The following is a 17,978-nucleotide window of genomic DNA, read 5'->3' as shown; positions in this document are numbered from 1 at the left end:
CCATGCAGAACTAGAGAGTCTGAAACTACTCAAGCTGGACAGGCATGTGGGATGATGAGAGACCACCATGGTATCCACAGAGAGAGGAAAGCCAGGGAGCATTTCTGGGTACCAGTCTAGAGAGCCTTGGCTGGCTAATGTCAGAGCAGGGATCAGAATCCCGGTCTGGGGAGGCCACCATCTCCGTTTGCATGTGAGACTGGATTTTGTTAAAGTTAACCATCCTTAAACATACAACATGTGTCTTCAGGACTATCAGACTTGCCTCAGCTGTTCTCTCATAGATAACCCTCTCTTGTGACTGTGTTATCCACTGTTGTCTCTTGGGTCAGGGCTCCCTGGCACCGTGTTCTGTGGTCATACATTTGCCCACTGTAAAGCACATAGCTCCACATTGACTGCCAACAGCTTCTTTTAGCCTCTCTGGCTGCAACCCTGTCTCTCCAGATCCTCTGACATGTTCATCTGCTAGTTGAGCCACCCAGAGGTTGCATAGCATCTTAGGGTTGGGGGGCGACCCCAACCTCCCTGGGAAGGATGAGGTCTAAGGCTTTGTGCTTATAAAAGGGGACAGAGGGAAGGTGGTGGGGCTGTCAGCCGGAGGCCTGACTGTGGCTCTCTAATGGGCCTCAGAACCAGCATGGGCCCCCAGGGCGGAATCCCAGCTCAGGCAGGGTGGGGGTCAGACTTTCCCTCTTTGCTTCCTGTCCCCATCTTGCTCTGGAGCCGGGCAGTCCCTGCCTGCAGAACTTGAGGACGAACATCCACACAAACTTGCTTGCCTGGGTGAGGAATCACTACATTTCATTTTGAAGCATGAAGATCAAAATCATTCTGAGTCTGAGCCTGCTTGCAATGGGGTTCTTCAGTTCTGGGCCCCAGGGAGCTCTGACAGTCTGAATTCTTTTCCCATTGCTTTTGGCCTTTGACAAGCTGTGTTGACCGTGCCCTAATGCTCCTGGGTCTTATTTCTCCCTGAAGGAAGTGGGGTGGAAAAGACTGAGAAGAGTCAGCCCAGGATATTTGCAAACCGAGAAGGGATGTGTCCCAGACATGGGCAAACCAGCAGGAGCAAACCTTAGTTTACCAAGAGGGCTTTGACAGGGACAGGGAGAGAGGGATGCTCTTGGTCTTTTCCTAGGGGAGAGGTCTCTGCCTGTAGAAGTCATACCTATACTCTTTGGTGGCTTAACTAAGAGCTTGAGTACCAGTTGATATGGCAGCTGGGCCTTCCATTTTTGTTTCAAGGGCCAGCTAATGAGGGCAAGGCAGGCCAATCCTGTGGAGATGTGGCTTAGTATACAGTAGTATGTCTAGGTTGGTTCTGGGCCCCAGGAGTTATCCCCTATGACAGAGAACATCCCACCTTCCTGTGGATCCTCCCAGCCTGTTGCAGAATGAATCCGTGCAGCTGCAGATAGGCTGGGCTTATCCTGTGTGTGTGTGTGTGTGTGTGTGTGTGTGTGTGTGTGTGTGTCCCGCGCGTGCGCACGTGCTTCTGGCCAAGGGGGTCAGGAGGAAATCAGGAGAGGTGAGGGTGAGGCTAATGAGGCACTGTGGGGAGTCTCAGGAGGCTTCTTAGAATCACAGGACAGAAATTCAGGGCCAGAGAGGGCCAAACCCAGCCCTAACAGAGGTTTTTATTGAGGGTAGGGCCCAGTTCTGGGGAAGAGATGGACAAAGAAACAGGTCCTTTGGTTTCTGGCTTGTCCCTGGACTCTGTCTGGAATAGCCTACTGTCACTAGGAATGGGGACACATTCCTAGTGGTGACTGGAGTTACTTGGTCTTTGGGTATTACCCTTGGGGACCTGCTCTGGTCTCCTCCTTGCAGGTCTGGGCAGTTCTGGCCTTCTGTTCTTCAATCAAGTTGGATTCTACCTGTGAGTTCATGTGGATCTAGTGATACCTGTGCTCATTCTTTCTTTAGGTACTTACTGGGTACCTACAGATGCCAGGCCCTTTATACTTCTGTACATAGATTGAGCGATTTTACTTCTAAGAATCCGCTACATTCTTAGCTCTCTGGAAAGTGGTTACAATGTCCAGAGTACAAGGGAGTCACAAGTAGCTATGTTGCCCTGGTGGGACCCAGTGGAGGATAGCTCCTCCCAGCTAGGTAAGACCTCTAAGGAGAGTGAGTCCAGCCCACCAGATGATACATTGCTTTCCCACAGTGGTCCACCACCCTGCTTTTCAACACCTCCAGTGATGAGACACTCAGACTTCCTGAGGCAGCCAGGTTCATCGGAACCCTTCTTCCTAATATTGAATCAGGACTCACTGATCCAGTCCCTGGGGTAGAACTTTTATGCAAATCTCTCTTCTGCAAAGTTACTTTTTGTTGTTATTTTAAAAATGTTTTGTGGGAGCCGGAGTAACCAGTTCATTCAGTTAAGCGTCCAACTTCAGCTCAGGTCATGATCTCCCAGTCTGTGGGTTTGAGCCCCGCATCAGGCTCTGTGCTGACAGCTCAGAGCCTGGATGGAGCCTGCTTCAGATTCTGTTCTCCCTCTCTCTCTGCCCCTAAACCACTCGTGCTCTGTTTCTCCATCTCTCAAAAATGAAAAAATGTTAAATTTTTTTTTAAAAAAATAAAAATGTTTTGGACAGGTAGTACATAGGAAAAAGTTTCCCTCCCACTCTTGTCCTCACCAGGGGCCCTAGCTGTTAAAGTCTCTAATATGCAAAGAAAAGTGTGTGCATTTGCACACCCAGAATATAGCTATATCTTTTTCCCACCTGTATAGAGACATATTACACAGGGCTTTTTACCTAGTCACCCCACCTGTTTCTTATTTAGCAATGAAGTTTTCAACAATGAAGTACTTATTCTGTATTACACAGAAATCTGCCTCATTTTTTCAAATGATTCTGTAGTGTTGTATTAAATGGGTGTGCCTTCATTGTTCTTCATTTATATACATGTAGGTTGCTTCCTGATTTTTTTTGTTGTTATTTCTAAACAATATTTCAACAAAGATCCTTGCATTTATCTTTGTACCTGTGTACGAGTATATCTGCGAGTCAAATTCCTTAATTAATTTATGCAATGAATATTTATTGAGGACTTTCTATGTGCCAAGCACTTTTCTAAGAACTAAGGGTGCAGGAAATTCTTAGAAGAAAAATTGCTGAATCAGAGTATATACATTTCTAATTTTGAGAGATGTTCCTGAATAGTCCTCCAGAAAAAAAAAAAGAGGCATTTTCTACCAATTTTGCTACCTCCAACAGCGTAAGAGAGTGCCTACTCCCCACACCTTTGCCAAGAGAACAAAATGTCGATCATTTTTATCTTTGCCAATCTGGTAGATGAAAACCAGCAACCCACTGTGGTTTCAGTTTACATTTGTCTTGCTATGTGGGGCATTGAACATGGTAGCATTCCACAAGTTGCCCTGATGTTCAGTTGTACGGGACTTGACAAGAGTTCCTGTACAACACATCATTAAATCAGGTGGTTTGCTTGTTGCAGACCTTTTGGGGTTTGTTCCCTCCATGGCATGGTCTATTCCGCACTTTCCTCTGTCCCCCTCTGTCCCGTTCCCTCCTGCCATGTATCCGCCCTTGATCTGTTCTTTGTTCATCTATAGCATCAGGACATGTTGGCACATGCCGCTCACCCATTTTGACATTTCTTAGTTAGTGGCAGGTGACCGGTCTGCAGATGGGACAGGACAGGAACAGATGCTGGTGCTCAAGCGCCAGGCTGTTCTCCTGGTCCAGTCCCAGAAAACCCGGCCAGCCTGGTTTGCGGGGAAATACACCTCACTTTTCCCATCCTTCCTCCCCTGCCCGGAGCCAGTTCTGGGCTCCTTGCTCACCCCGTGCAGCCCTGCTCTGCTCCCTGCATCTCTCAGCTCTTACCCTTTGGCCCAGACCCTCTACCACACATCCTTTCCTTCAGTTCTTCCAGCTTAACTCTGGGGCTTAGGGTTTCAGCACACCCTGGTGGCTCCCCCTCAGCTGCCCCTTCCTAAATTACCAGTGCTCAGCCCTCGCCTGCCCCACCCTCCTCTTTGTTTCTTCTGCACCAACCCACCCTCAGCAGAGCTGTCCAGCAGTGTCAGTCCTGCCACTGACCAGGCATCTACTCCCCAGGCCAGAGCTCAATCCTGCAGCCCTGCTGAAGCCCTGGCCCTGCTTCTACCAGCAAGCCTGATCTTAGCCCTGGGTGGCTGCTCACTGCCTCCTTCTCTCTGTGGCTTTTGTCTTCCAACTCTGCGGGTTTTCTTTCTCTCTGAGGCCAGGGACTTCCTTTTTCCCTTCCTTGTTTCAATCACCCCTCCTCTCTTGTCTGCTCCCCTCCCCACCTGTGCTCTCCTCTCCCTTCCCTGCCCCTCCCTTTTCTCTCCCCTGCTTCCTTCCTCACTTTTCTGTTATTTTCTGTGAAAATAAATACACTCAGGTTAAATGAGTCAACTTAAAGAAAAATAATAACTAATAGACTAAAAACCTGGTACATAGATGTGGCAAAAAGCAATGAAGATGGCATGCAAAATGACTGATGTGTGGAAAGAATGCTGATTTGCCCTGTGTACCTGGGCTAAGGAAGCAGCTTATGTAATCTTCTGGGCAGTCTCACCATTCACTGTCAGATCATGGTGATGGCTATCATTTGGGTAGGGAGCAAACCTTTCTGGATTGGCTTCCAGCTTGCCTGAAGCACTAATACAGCGGGGCTATTATTTGCAGAGAACTCACTATGTACCAGATGCTCTGCCTAATTCTTTTCGTGCATTATCTCTTAAATCCTTATAATAGCCCTATGAGGTACATATGATTATCAACCTCATTTTTCAGTTGAAGATACCAAGGCACAAAGAAACTAAGTAACTTTACCAAGGTCATACAATGTAGGACTCTGGGGCCTGGCTGATAACTGCTATTCTCTACTCTTCCTCTCCTCACTCCCTACCCCCAGCTGGAGAAGAGAGAGATTCCCACAGGGCAGAACTGTGATTTGTGGTGGGGGTTGGGCCTTCAGCATCCCATTTGGACTGTGATATAATCCTTCACTAAGGGACCCAAGGAAAACCTATCAATTTGATATGCATTTCCCATTGGCTACGGATGACCCAGGAGGTCCGTGGAGGGACCGTGCTTGAAGTTGAACCCCTCCACCTCTGTCCTCCACCTAGCCTTTCAATCTCTGTCACCTACTTCCCAAGCTCCGCATGGGCAGGGCCATGCTTGCTGTGTCTCTGTGTCCCAAATGTCCACTGTGTGTCATCTGTTTAATGAGAACAAAACGAAATGCATTGAAAACAAAATTTGTGGAAGCAGCATGAGAGCTGAGGAAGAAGAAAGGCTTTGCATGTGTAAGAAAACATCCTAGCTGCACTGAGTAGCGTAAGCTCCGTAGAAACTGGGCAGGAACCATGCAGAGTCGCTGACAAGGCATGTGCTTATAGAGGTGATGATGGCAGAACCAGATGGAGGAAGTAACCAGTGATGGCAGAGGCCTTGTCTGTCTGTTGTCCAATATAGTGACATGCTGTGAGCGCGCGCGCGCGCGCGCACACACACACACACACACACACACACACACACACACACACATACACACAGAACAAAATCAACAGAATGGCCGAAAGCCCATACGTTATGAAACCCTTTCACTAAAAGTTGGTGATAATGTCTCAGTTTGACAGAGGACATAAGGTCAGTGCAATGTGTGTATTTCAAGTGGAAAATGACAATCTGCTCTTAGAACAAGATGGGTACAGCTTCTCATTGAAATTGTATGGAATATGCAAGAACTCTGCCAACTCATGAACTTGGCAAAAATTTGCCTGTTCTGGGAATTAGGCGATTTGAGGGTTTCTATTTGGTTTTTGGGTCTATCACACACATGCCTGCATTGATCTGAATATGGAGGTCCTTGTGACGTGGGGCTTTTCTTTTCCTGCTGGTTCTGTTTGTCTTCCTCTCTGCATCTTTGGCCAAGTTGGTCTCCCTGTTTTCTTTTCTTTTCGTCCATTGACTCTATTCTCTTGTCTGTCTTCTCTCTGGACTTGATTCAAAAAGGAAGAAAAGAGAAACACATTTCATTGGTAGAAGTTTAATGAATGGATGGTTATTTCCATTCACTGTTTTTATTTTTTTCCCTTGGAAACTGTTTACGTGCAAACTACAATAAAAATGAGTTCTTTCATATAGTAAAATGGAAGAAATCAATGTTTATCATTGAAATTGATTGCAAATATTACAAGAGTGATTTTTGTCATCAAAATTACTAATATATAGTCACACATGCTGATAATGAGACCATTCATTAAAAAGAACAATAGGTTTTTTTTTTTTTTTTAAGTGTCTTTGTAGAATCCCCTGCTTCTCTGTGCTCATTTCTGTATTTTTCTGGAGCATATTCCTATTTTTTTTTTTTAGCTTTTCAACCCCATTATTTATTATTCTCCCCTTTTGAGAATTCTTTTAAGCTCCCCTTTTTTTTCCCCTAACATTTTTTAAATCTTTCAATCCAGCTATGAGTTAAAAACCAGTAACCAAAGCTGTGCATTGTTGAATTTAACTTTCCCAATCAGAGTGATTGATTTCAGCCTTTGGGGTTGACGCCACCACTCCTGCTTTGTGGGTACCTCTGCCCACTCACCTAAGAATTTCCTCTAATAGAAAGTCAGTTATTTGGGACTGACAACGCAAGAGTGAGCAGTAGATCCCCCTTCCCTCCAGGACCTTCTGCAGCTCTGGGGGCAATGGTTTTGCTATCCAGAGAACTGATAACACATTAGTACGCAAGCCAACTGAATATCCATACAGCCACTTCCTTCTGGGCCAGGAGGAGGGGGCAGGGTTGCTCCTGGACATCCATCCCATGGGTTGATGGTCTCCATCCCCTCCCTACCCTGGCTTCTCCCAGGGGCCGGGCCTTTTCAGGCCTTTCCCCACAGACTCCTTTCCTGCCTGTAGCTGTGTGCTGGCCCCTCCTTCATAGCCCACAAAGAGCTCTGTAGACAGACATTGTGTGCTGTTTGCCAACACGGGGGCCCGGGTACACAGAGGGGGCGAGGGAGAAGCCATCTGCTCTCTCCTTTCACAGAGACCTTTGCTTTCTCCCTTTCACTCTCCTCCTCGCTCTCTGTCTTTGAACGTGCATACAAAAATAAAAAAAGCAGTTGCTAATTAGAGCAAGAGAATGAGCGTGAGCCTGGAAGGGGGTACAGCGGAGAGGCGGCCCCCGTGCAAATCAGCCCTCTGGTAAGAGCCAGTCGGGGAAGGATGAAGGGGCGCTGAGGGGCTTCGGAGGGATATTTTGACAAAATAAGCAACAAAGCTGCTTCTTCAGAGTGGCAGAGGGGCTTTGTCTTAACTTCTCACCAAAGAAGGGGAAGAAATAAGAAATGACAGAGTTTTTTGTAAACTCCCACTGCTGGTGTCCACTGACCTTTGCTCTGATATTTTCACTCCCTCAATAGCCCAGTAAACAATAGTCTCTACTGGGGGGACATTTAAGTGTATCCTTTTATTGGTAATTTTTGTCCTGGCTGATAGCTAGTGGGAAATCACTGGCTTCATCTCCCAGGCAGTGCTGGCTGAGGGAGAGCTTCCCCATGCAGGAGCAGCTGAGTCATCAGGAAGCCCGAGCTGGGAAAATATCCCCGGACAAATCCAGACTCTCTGTCAAGTTTTTTTTTCTTCCACCCTACTCTTTCCTATTCTTGGTTCACCAGGTGATTTCTTTTCCCAGACCTGTGTTGTTAAATTGGAAGGAGCAGCCCTGATGCGTGGTGCTGATGTGTTGGCTGCCTGAGCGTAGCTGGGGTTAGAACAGGATGCTGCTCCAACCCTGAGCTCTGGGAATCCATCCTACACTCATGGAAGGTTCTGGACATACCACCTCAGCCAGGCCTGGGGCCATCTGCTGGGAAGTTTTGCCATGGCTTTAGAACGGACCCTTTCCATCTTCACTCAGCCAGGCTCACTCACTCATCAGTCCCTGGGAGGGTTACTGCGTGACTAGGCCTCTATAGAGATGCAGTTTTTCCAGGTATAAACTTAAAGGACGGATGACGCAGATAAGGAAAGATTTGGATGTAAGTACCCTGTGCATCTAAAGAATGAGGTGATTTTCTGATTTCTTGTGAATATGAACAAGTGAGAACAGGAACGTGGAAGTCTCATCAGGATACACACTGGTTACTAACTAGTCAGGAGGAGAGGAAAAGGCAATAGAACCTGGAAAGACGGATTATAATTAGTTCATTCTTCCTCCACTGGGCTGTTTAAGGTGATGGCTACACACGCAAAGACAGAAAGAACTCTCTGGAACTGCTGGGAAAATCCCTGGACTCTCAGATGATGTCCCCAAACGAACTTTTCAGGGGTCCATACTCAGTGCACCTGTCTCTAGCACACAGGGGTGCTTTCCTGGGAGCCCAGTGCAGCCCGTCTTAGCCCTGTCCGAGGACCCCTCCAGGGAAAGCAGGGCAGGAGTCCACACACCATGCAACTAGGCCAGGCCACCAAAGCCATTGAGGAAACAGCGTGGATGGGTCCTTGTTAAGAGCCGGTGACAGGAAAGCTTGGGTTTTTCCATCTGAGCTTTGTGTTTGTTAGCAGAGTGGTATCTCTGGGTCTCAGCATTGTTCCCCGTTAAGTGATGGTTTAACACAGGGCTCAGTCTTGCTGTGAAGACTGTATGATAATCTGCCTGTGCGGAGCTCAGAAAGACCTTGGCACATTGCAAGGGTTCAGAAATGGATGCTGATGTTACCAAAATTTTTGCTATTAAATAAGCCCAAGGATAATTTTCTGCTGGTTCCTTTGAGATGTGAGGACTGTGTGAAGAATGTGGGAAATGTACAGAGATCCAATAAATATTAGGAAGGCTTAGATGGCAAGATCTGAGTCCTGGGTACATGAAACATTTTAAAGTAGAGTCGTTGAAGACAATGGAAGCCACCCATCTAGTCATAAATGGATGTGAGTTTGCCCAGTTTGCCACTGCAAGATTAAATCCTTTTTTAAAATTATTTTTTTAATTTTCTGTGACTTTAAATTTCATTAAAAATTGTCATACAGAAAATGTGACTTCTTCTGGTGGAAAGTTTTATGAATTTTAATCCATGCACAGATTTGTATAATCACCCTAAAAATCAGAATACAGAGAACTGCCTTATGGTGTTGCTTTATGGTCACTGCCTCCTCCCACCCCACCCCCTGCTATCAGTGATTCTGCATCCCGTTGTGTCATCTTTCTACATGGAGTGATATGGGAAACGTTGGAGATTGGCTTCTTTCACTTAGCATAATGCCTGTGAGATTCACATAAGCTGTTGCTTATGTCACTGGTTTGTTGCTTTTTGTTGCTGAGTAGTATTCCATCCTGTGGATGCACCATAGTTTATCCATTCACCTGTTGAAAAACATTTGGATCATTTCCAATTTGGGGTAATCATGAATAGAGTTGCTGTAAACATTCATGAACAGGTTTTTGTGTAGACATACATTTTCATTGCTCTAGGTCAGATACCCGAGAGGGATTGCTGGGCCACATAGAAACTATGTGTTCAACTGCCAGATTAATCTTCAGTGCCTGTTCCATTTTGCAATACCACAGCAATTTTTCTGCGTCTTTTGCAGCACTTGGTATGATCAGTATTTGTTATTTTAGCCATTCTATTAGATGTGTCTTGATATCTCATGGTGGTTTCTAGTTGTGTTTCTCTAGTGAATAATGATGTTGAGTATCTTTCATGTGCTTATTTGCCATTTGTTTATCCTCCTTGGTGAAGTGTCTATTCACAATGTTTGCCCTAGTTTTAATTAGGCTGTTTGTTTTCTTACTATTGGGTTTCAAGATTTCTTTACATATTTTGGATACAGGTCTTTTTGTTGAATATGTGAATATATTGTTTGCAGATATTTTCTTCCATTCTGTAACTTGTCTCTTCTTTCTTTTAATGGTGTCTTTCACAAAACATTTTCAATTTTGATGAAATCCAATTTATCCATTAATCTTTTTTATTGATGTCTTTGTTTTCTTAGAGAAGCTTTAGATTCATCATAGCAAGATTGAGGGGAAGGTACCAGGATTTTCCACATGACCCCTGCCCCTGCATATGCATGGCCTCTCCCATTTCAACACCCCCTGCCATGGTGATACACTGGTACAATCCATGAGCTACACGGCTGCTTCATAATCACCCAGAGTCCATGGTTCACATTAGGGTTCACTTGTGGTGTTATACCTACTATGAATTTGGACAAATGTATAATGGTATATATCCAGGATCCACCATTATGGTATCATACAGAGTAGTTTCACTGCCCTAAAAATCCTCTGTACTTCACCAGTGCATCCTTCCCTCTTCCTTAACTCCTGGCAACCACTCATATTTTTACTGTCTCCATAGTTTTGGCTTTTCAAGAGTGTTATACAGGTATATAACAGGATGTAGCTTTTTCACGTTGGCTTCTTTCACTTAATAATGTGTATTTAAGGTTTCCTTACGTCTTTTCATGGCTTGACAGCTCATTTCTTTTAAAAGCTGAATAATACTCCATTGTCTGGAGAATTTATTCATTTTTGTTCTCAGTGTGTCCAACTAATTACTTTTTCAATTGATCCAGGTTATGGATCATACTTTTGGTGGCATGTCCAGGAAAGTAATTCCGTGCCTAACCCGAGATCACAAAGGTTTTCTCCTAATGTTAATCTTCTAAAAGTTTTACAGTTTTATGATCCAAATGCATGTCTGTGACCATTTTGAGTTAGCCTTTATTTAAAGTATGAGATTCAGATTCAGGTTCATTTTTTATTAGTTTTGTCTCTGATGTCCACTTATACCAACAACAGAGAGCTGTGGTGATGGCTTTCACCTCCTCCAAGCCTTTACTTGAATATTACCTTCTCAGTGATCCCTACATTGACCACCCCACTCGGAGTGTGGGCTCCGCCCTCCTCGCCCTGTGGGCCCCGCCCACCTTGCCGTGTGGGCCCCGCCCTCCTCGCCCTGTGGGCCCCGCCCACCTTGCCGTGTGGGCCCCGCCCTCCTCACAGTGTGGGCTGCCCTTAACAGCCCTCCCATCTCCACTACCTTGCATTATTTTTCTCCATAGCACTTATTGTCTGTGACATAGCGTACAGCTTGCTTACTTACTATGTACACCATCTCCCTGGTATGCAGGCTGCATGAGGGCAAGGATATTTGAGTGCGTGCTGGGAGGGGGTTGCTTGTGAATGGATGTTTCCTGAGTGGTCCGTAAGTGTGGGGTGCCCGAAGAGGCTGGGGCCGCCTAGGGCACATGGCTGCAGAGGGAGAAAGCACAGGCCTCCCTGTCTCACACATTCATCAGGCAGAACAGGTTTGTCAAAGTTAACACTCCACTCTGAGGTCTTGTCTTACCCACCCGCCCACCATATTGTTTGAGATAAATAAGAATTTAAGCAATTAAACCTTTTTCCCTCTCAGTCTTAACGTATTTGTTCCTTGAAACTTAAGCTTTATCCCTTATGCTCCTTGAAAGAAAGAAAGCACTCTAATGCCCTGGGAAAATTATCTTAAATTCTGATCAGCCCTCAGTCCTGGGTGTGAGAAGCAACTCAGAGATGAGGTGGTTGGAAGAGCAGGGGGCAAGCAGGGAAAGCTGTTTAGGCAGCAAAGCCAGCTAGAATTGAGGTTTTCCAACTGGCTAATAGTGCTTCATTTCCAGCGAAGAGGCTTAACTTATCAAGTGAGAGGCCCAGGGAATCCGAGAAGCAAACAGTGCAAAGATATGGAGATCCCAAAAGAAAGTACAGATTAAATAAACTGGGATGCAGAGTTGAGTGGATTCCTGTCCCCCTGCAATGGAACCCTCCTCTTTATTCTGTCCCTACCCTGAGTTCCAACATCACTGTGCCCCGGGCTTCTCCCGTAACAGGTGGAGTGGATGCATGCCCTTGCATTTCCCTGGGGCCTGCTCTGGAATTTCTTTATCAGGTAGCTTGGGGGCAACAGTGTGGTTAGCTGAGTGGGGAGGGGGCCAGCTGGGCCCTTGAAGCTAGCATTGGCACAGCAAACACACATTAAAGTGAATGTTAATTTTGAGTGAGTGGGGGGAGGGCTCTAGAGGACCTTGATGGGAGGGCTGCCTCTGTGTCTGTTAGGACCTGGCTGGTGAGGGCTGGTGAGGGCTGGTGGGAAGCATTTACAGAAGGCGCTGGTCCTTTCCCTTTCTTGCTGCAGAGAAACCAGCCCCCCAGATGCCACTCCACCCCCTGCCCTAAACTGGTCCCCCGCAGGTCCAGCAGGTCCTGGCAGACAGTCCTCTGTTCAGCTAGTCCTGCTCTTTGATGATCTCTGAACAGCTAAGGCTCCTGGCCTGTTTGGAATCTGGTCACATACCGTGTTTGTTCCCAGAAAAGCAAACCCACGTTGTCTCCAATTTCTCTCATTTCCACCACTGGATGGACCAAGCCGGCTAATTTTCCCTTTTCATAAATTTGTTTCAGTTCAGTGGGAGGAGCTGCTGATTGTGAGTCATCAGACCTGTGAGGGTGGGGGAACCCAAGTTGTAATGTTTCATAAATAATACTTTAATGAAGACACCCATTAACACTTGTAATAATTCACAGAAAAGAAGCCCAAGCAGATCCGGTTGAAATATCTTCTTTTGTCTTTTTTTTTTTTTTTTTTTTAAGTGTTACCAGCTTAAACAGAGGTCTTAATTACAGAACAGAACAGAAGCCAGCAGTGTCTGGGAATTTCCTCTTGCCAGTGTGTACCAGTCCTTGGCTACACCTTTCTCCCGTGGCTCCTCCCAGAAGACCTGCCCCAGGAGAGGCGGCCTCTCCCCCCTCACCTTCCCCTCCCTTCTCCTTCAGAGCATCCTTGCTATGAGCCAATGCTATGTGCAGGGCTTTGTAGCTGAAGAGTGCCTAGGTCTTTAAGTCTTTCTCAACGTGTGTGCATGTGCGCACACATGTGTTTAAAGAGGTGAAGTCAAAACAGGATTACAAAAATTGTGGCATGACTTAAATGTTTGTTTTCCACAAATAAATGCTTTTAACACAAAAATTGCAATACTCTATGTTATGCTCTAAGAAGATACTTGCAGGGTTCATAAAATGTATTCATGTCCAGTGCCCAGAGGCAGGCTGCTTGGATAATGCGATACAGTTTTAAGTTGTATGGATTTCTCATTTCAGTCTGTGAGTATGTGTCACTGAGTGTGAATTTGAGCCCTTTTTTGAATGGGAATGAGGCCGCATGGTCTCCTTACTTGTCTGTGACAACCCTGCTGGGCCTCTGAGTCTGGGAGGGCCTGTCCCTCCTGCCCTTGCTCATCCCAGGGTGGTTGCATCCTCCATCTCAGGGGAGCATGGCCTGACTCCTCTTCTTGCTCTCTCTAGAGCCAGGTGGGTGGGTGCCACCACCCACCGAGAGCCAGGGTGGGTGCTCCACCAGCAGAGACATAGGGAGTCAGATTCAGAGGACAAATTTAAATCTGGTGCCTGATTGAGCTGGGGGCTGGTGGAGCAATCACTCTCCTTCCCTGGGCATGGGGAATGTGTCATGCTGTAGAGGCCTCGCCCCACCACACCCTCTTCTGACACACGGGCCCCCAGCCTCTTCTAAGGCCAGGCACACAACAAAGGGGCAGCATTCTCTGGCTGTGTTGGCTGGCTCCCTTACCTTCCTGGGCAAGGAAGGGGGGAACATGATGGTGAGGGGCAGGGTTGACTGACCAACGTTCAAGGCACCAGGCAAGGCCCAGCCTAGCTGTCTGTTTCTTTTTTTTTTTTTTAATTAAATTTATTTTAACATTTATTTATTTTTGAGAGACACAGAGAGTCAGAGCACAAGCAGGGGAGGGGCAGAGAGAGAAGGAGACACAGAATCTGAAGCAGGCTCCAGGCTCTGAGCTGTCAGCACAGAGCCTGACGCGGGGCTCAGACCCACAAACTGTGAGATCGTGACCTGAGCTGAAGTCGGACGCTTAACTGACTGGCCATCCAGGCGCCCTTCTCTGCTTCTTTGCTCTGGGAGAGTCAACTGCAGATCTCACAGTAGGAGGGGAGCTGAGCAAAGCTCTCTTTGCCTGTATCGTGGTCCTCGGAAGGAATCCTGTGAGCAGAATTGGAATAATGCCCAGGAGTGCTAGGGGTGGGGTGGGGTGAGGGTGGCCAAAGAATGTGGAGAGAAAACATTGCTGAATACTGACCCCTAGAAGAAACCCCTGCAGTTCCAGGCTTCACGGCCTGAGTGGGAAGGTGTGCCTTATCCCTTCAGTGACATGCTAGAAAGCGTTGTCTGCCTGGGAAAAACCACAGAGAAGCACATCTGCCGAAGGGATGATCCCAAGGCCGGGGGAAAGTTGGTGTTTTGGCTGAGGGGATAGTCTTCAGAGATGCCATAGAATGATTTAGAGCTGCATCTGGGCTGGAGGACCTGTCCCATCTCTGCCTTTATCTTTTTTTCTTGATGGAGACCTTGCCTGTAGCCATGGTGTCCGTCCAAACCCCTCCCCGCCAGGACTCTGCATTCACCTCCTGTCTCCAGACACATCTTCCTAAGTCCGGGTCATCCTTGTGCTCACAAACTGTGACAGCTCCCCACTGCTATGTGGCACGTTCTCAGGCAAGAAGCCAAGAGTGCACACAGGCACACGTATTGGCACACAGGCCCCAAACTCAGCTTGGTTAAGAGTGTACACTCTGGGGCCGGACCACTGGGTTTGAACTCTGTTGCTACTGCCGTATGATGTTGGATAGGTAACCTTACCTCCCTGTGCCTCAATTTCCTCAGCTGTAAAATGGGCATTGTAGTAACTACTTCCTAGGGCGATTGTGAGAATGGAGTGAACCAATGCTCGAGATGTACTTGGGACCCTGCTGGTTCTCAGGGAGCATTGAACACACATTCGCCGTGGCTGTTGTTTGCCAGCCCTCTCATGTAGCTTGTGGAACCTTCCCCCTTCAACTCAGCAGTTGCACTTTGAAGTGTCATCAACATTTTAAGGCCCACTGGAACTTCTGCCTCGTCTATGAAGAGCTTTGGATTCCCTCTCCAGCTGTTAACTGGACAGACTTACTTGTCCCCACCTGTCTTCCCGGCACTTTGCCTGTTTGTTCCTCATCCTCTCTGTCCCCCACCCCACAAGGGGCCGAGGCAGACTGTCCGCCCCTGAGGGCCAGCAGCCCCATTCCTCTTCGTGGCCTGCTCCCTGCTGGTGGAGCTGCTCCTGCGTGGTGCCTGCACATCTCTGTCCTTCCTCCTTCTCCCTTTTCGACTCTTCTCCCAGCCACCAGCCAGCCTCCCTCTTTCTCTTGTCTTCCCTTCTCTCCATCTCTTCCTTTTTGATTCTCCTGGTTTCTCTGACCTCCCCCACTTCTCTCTTAATGAGAACTTTCACACATCATATTGATTTGGAGTTTTAAAAAGTCAGAATTGATTTTTCTGGGGGACTTTTCATGATCTTATTTTTAAATGTAGGAAGAAAGCTGTTTCCAGGGCTGTTGACTTTGTTCTATTGAGTTAGGAGTCGATGTTGGAAACTCTTTTCCGGAAACTCAGAGAGCCTAGGGACCTCTGATGCCACATCTAATGAGCTGTGGGTCAGGGTTGCCCTCCCTTCCACAGGCCCAAGTGTGGGGGCAGAGAGTCCTGGCAGGGGGAGGCCTCGCAAACTGGCCTGGGTTAGAGGACAAGGTTAAAGAGCATGTACAGAGAGTGAACACACACAAGGCAGACTTACAAGGCCATAATGAGTAAGGGGCAGGCTAGGGGAGAACAGCGGTGGGAATTTACTGGTGAGGCCACAGCTTCTGCTGTGAACCCATCAGAGATGGGTTCCAGGGACTGTCTCCTCTATTCCCACATGTAGCACATACTGACCCGACACCTGTGCTGTGTGCCTGGCCCTGTACTGAGGGCCTTGCCTATATCATCTCATTCAATCCTCCCAATAACCTCAGGATGCAGGTCATATTATTTACAGCTTGCTTTAGGGGTAAGATAACATTATAGCAATAAATTACAGTTGGCAAAGGGCAGTGGGCTAAAAAAACTATCTGTAAAGATGGAGTAGTAGAAAGATCTAAGAGAGCAGGATGAGGGGGAAGAAAGGCAACATCTTGCCTACTGGGATGGTTGTATGTGCACATGGGTCTGCACATGCAGGCTGCATTGAGTCTTTTTGGGGAATGAGGCTGGATATATATAAATAAACTGAGAAAATAAATGGAATAGATGAGGGTGTTGGATTAAGAGAAGATAAAGGCAGGGAAGTAAGATAATCTATAGCTGAAGGTCCTGAATCCCATGGTCGGGGGTGGATCTTCTGGATGGACTGGTTGGTTGTCACCAGGTCTGACCTGCTCTGCTTTCTTGGGTTGTGCAGCCATGAACTGTGACCACCCCTTCCCCACATGGGTTCAAAGCTCCATGGAAGGGTCCAGGAGAACAGCAGCCTCACCACATCTCATCTGACCCAGTCTCCCAGGCAGGGGCAGGGCAGAGGGGCCGAGGACATTCCTGGGTTGGTACAGCAGTCCCTCTGGGCACTGAAGCCTGGCAGGCCCTCTGGCAAATGCAGAACAGCCTTCTCCCCCTGGCTCAGTAAAGGCAGCATTGGGCAGAGCCAATTCGCAGGAAAGTTGAAAGGTGATCAGACCATCCTGAGATGACGTGGAACCTGCTTGCCAAGTCTAACATTGTCTGGATTTTGTTGCAGAACAATTTTGCTTCCTTTTTCACCTGGCTGACTGCTCCTCATTTTCATATTTCAGTCTAGGGGTCACTTTCTCCACAGGTCACCCCTCTCCTCCTCCGTGTGCCTATGAGCCTCTTAATGGCCAGGGCGTTTCTTCCACAAAGCCACATAAACTTCCCTAAACAACCTTTTCTGTAAAATCGCAATCTACAATAACAGTGCTTATGCGGAAAGAAAGGTTAGGGCTTGCCATTTAACACCTGCAGAACTTTTAACCAAAGTCTTAAGAAAAACAACAATCCCAATAAAAACAGTAGCCCAGATAAATCTGTTCCAGGGCTTGCACCCAGCCTCACAGCAGATGGAGCTTTGAGAACCCTGGGGCACCTCCTTTGACTTTGAAATGTAGGTCTTAGAGGGCATTCAGCCTAGTTGAGACCCAGTTTATCAACTGAAACTTTGTGGATGCTTTCGCCACAGACAGAAATGTGTTTGTAGCTTCTTCATCTGCATTCCCACCTTCATAACTTGACAGAGTGGAAGAGTGGAGGTGCTTGAAGCGGCTAACAGTGGAGCTTACACTGAGGAAAGCACCGTGTAGACTTTCGGCTTGTGCTTCGTGTTGTCATGGCGCTGTCACAGTGAGTGCCCTGAGATGTGCAGGCGAATGCCTCAGAACACCCCCCAGCTCCTGGCCTGTTTTCTTTCAGGAAAGGTATGCTCTGGGGAGGGACAGGATGGCCTACAGGAGCCGTCCTGGGCAGAATGGACTCCTACATCCTGTATCTGTCTAATAGCATCTCTGAGGCCTCCACCATGGTGACTCCCCCCGAACCCTCTTTCCTCATTTTCAAGCTTCCTTCTCAGGAATGATAGCAGAGCCTAGAATGTTGGTGGCAGGCCTTTCTTCAGTGACCAGGACACCGCTTGTCCCCTCCCATGTCCCCCACCCTGTTTCTCCCCATCTTCTTAAGCACAGGGTTAGGGCTTCCCCCCACCGAGGTTTTGGTTTTTTGTTTTTTGTGGGTTTTTTTTGCTCTTACGGGGTGAGATGCTCCCCACCAGGTTCATTTTCTGTAGCTCTTCCTGCTTATGTTTCTCCTGTTCCTTCACAGCTGCTCTTCCCTCCCTCCTTAAATCACCATGGAAGGGAGGAGTTTTCCATTCTCCCAAGATGCCTCTGGCACCCCTTGGGTTGTCCCTTTGTGCCAGGCACAAAGGCCGAGGCCTGACCCCAGTGAATGTGGGAAACCTTCAGGGCTCGGAAGAGAGCATCCGGCCTCCCCAGGCCAGGCTGGTGGGATAGCTCTACCTGCA

At 47.5% G+C, this 17,978-nt stretch overlaps 1 protein-coding gene and 1 long non-coding RNA gene across 3 annotated transcripts in view; one reads left to right on the top strand and one right to left on the bottom strand.

The window, feature by feature from the left end:
- The window catches only part of EPHB1 (EPH receptor B1), a 432,420-nt gene that overhangs the window by 168,793 nt on the left and 245,649 nt on the right, over positions 1–17,978 (top strand). The window lies entirely within an intron of this gene.
- Positions 5,668–9,339, bottom strand: LOC123611532. Its single transcript, XR_006718713.1, has 2 exons — positions 7,408–9,339; positions 5,668–6,018 (listed from the first exon to the last, which is right to left on the bottom strand). It is a non-coding gene; the product is annotated as an uncharacterized LOC123611532 (long non-coding RNA).

Source organism: Leopardus geoffroyi, chromosome C2 (assembly GCF_018350155.1).
Source record: "Leopardus geoffroyi isolate Oge1 chromosome C2, O.geoffroyi_Oge1_pat1.0, whole genome shotgun sequence".
Lineage (NCBI taxonomy): Eukaryota > Metazoa > Chordata > Mammalia > Carnivora > Felidae > Leopardus > Leopardus geoffroyi.
Note: the sequence above shows the minus strand (reverse complement) of the source record. Positions and strands in the feature narration are given on the sequence as shown.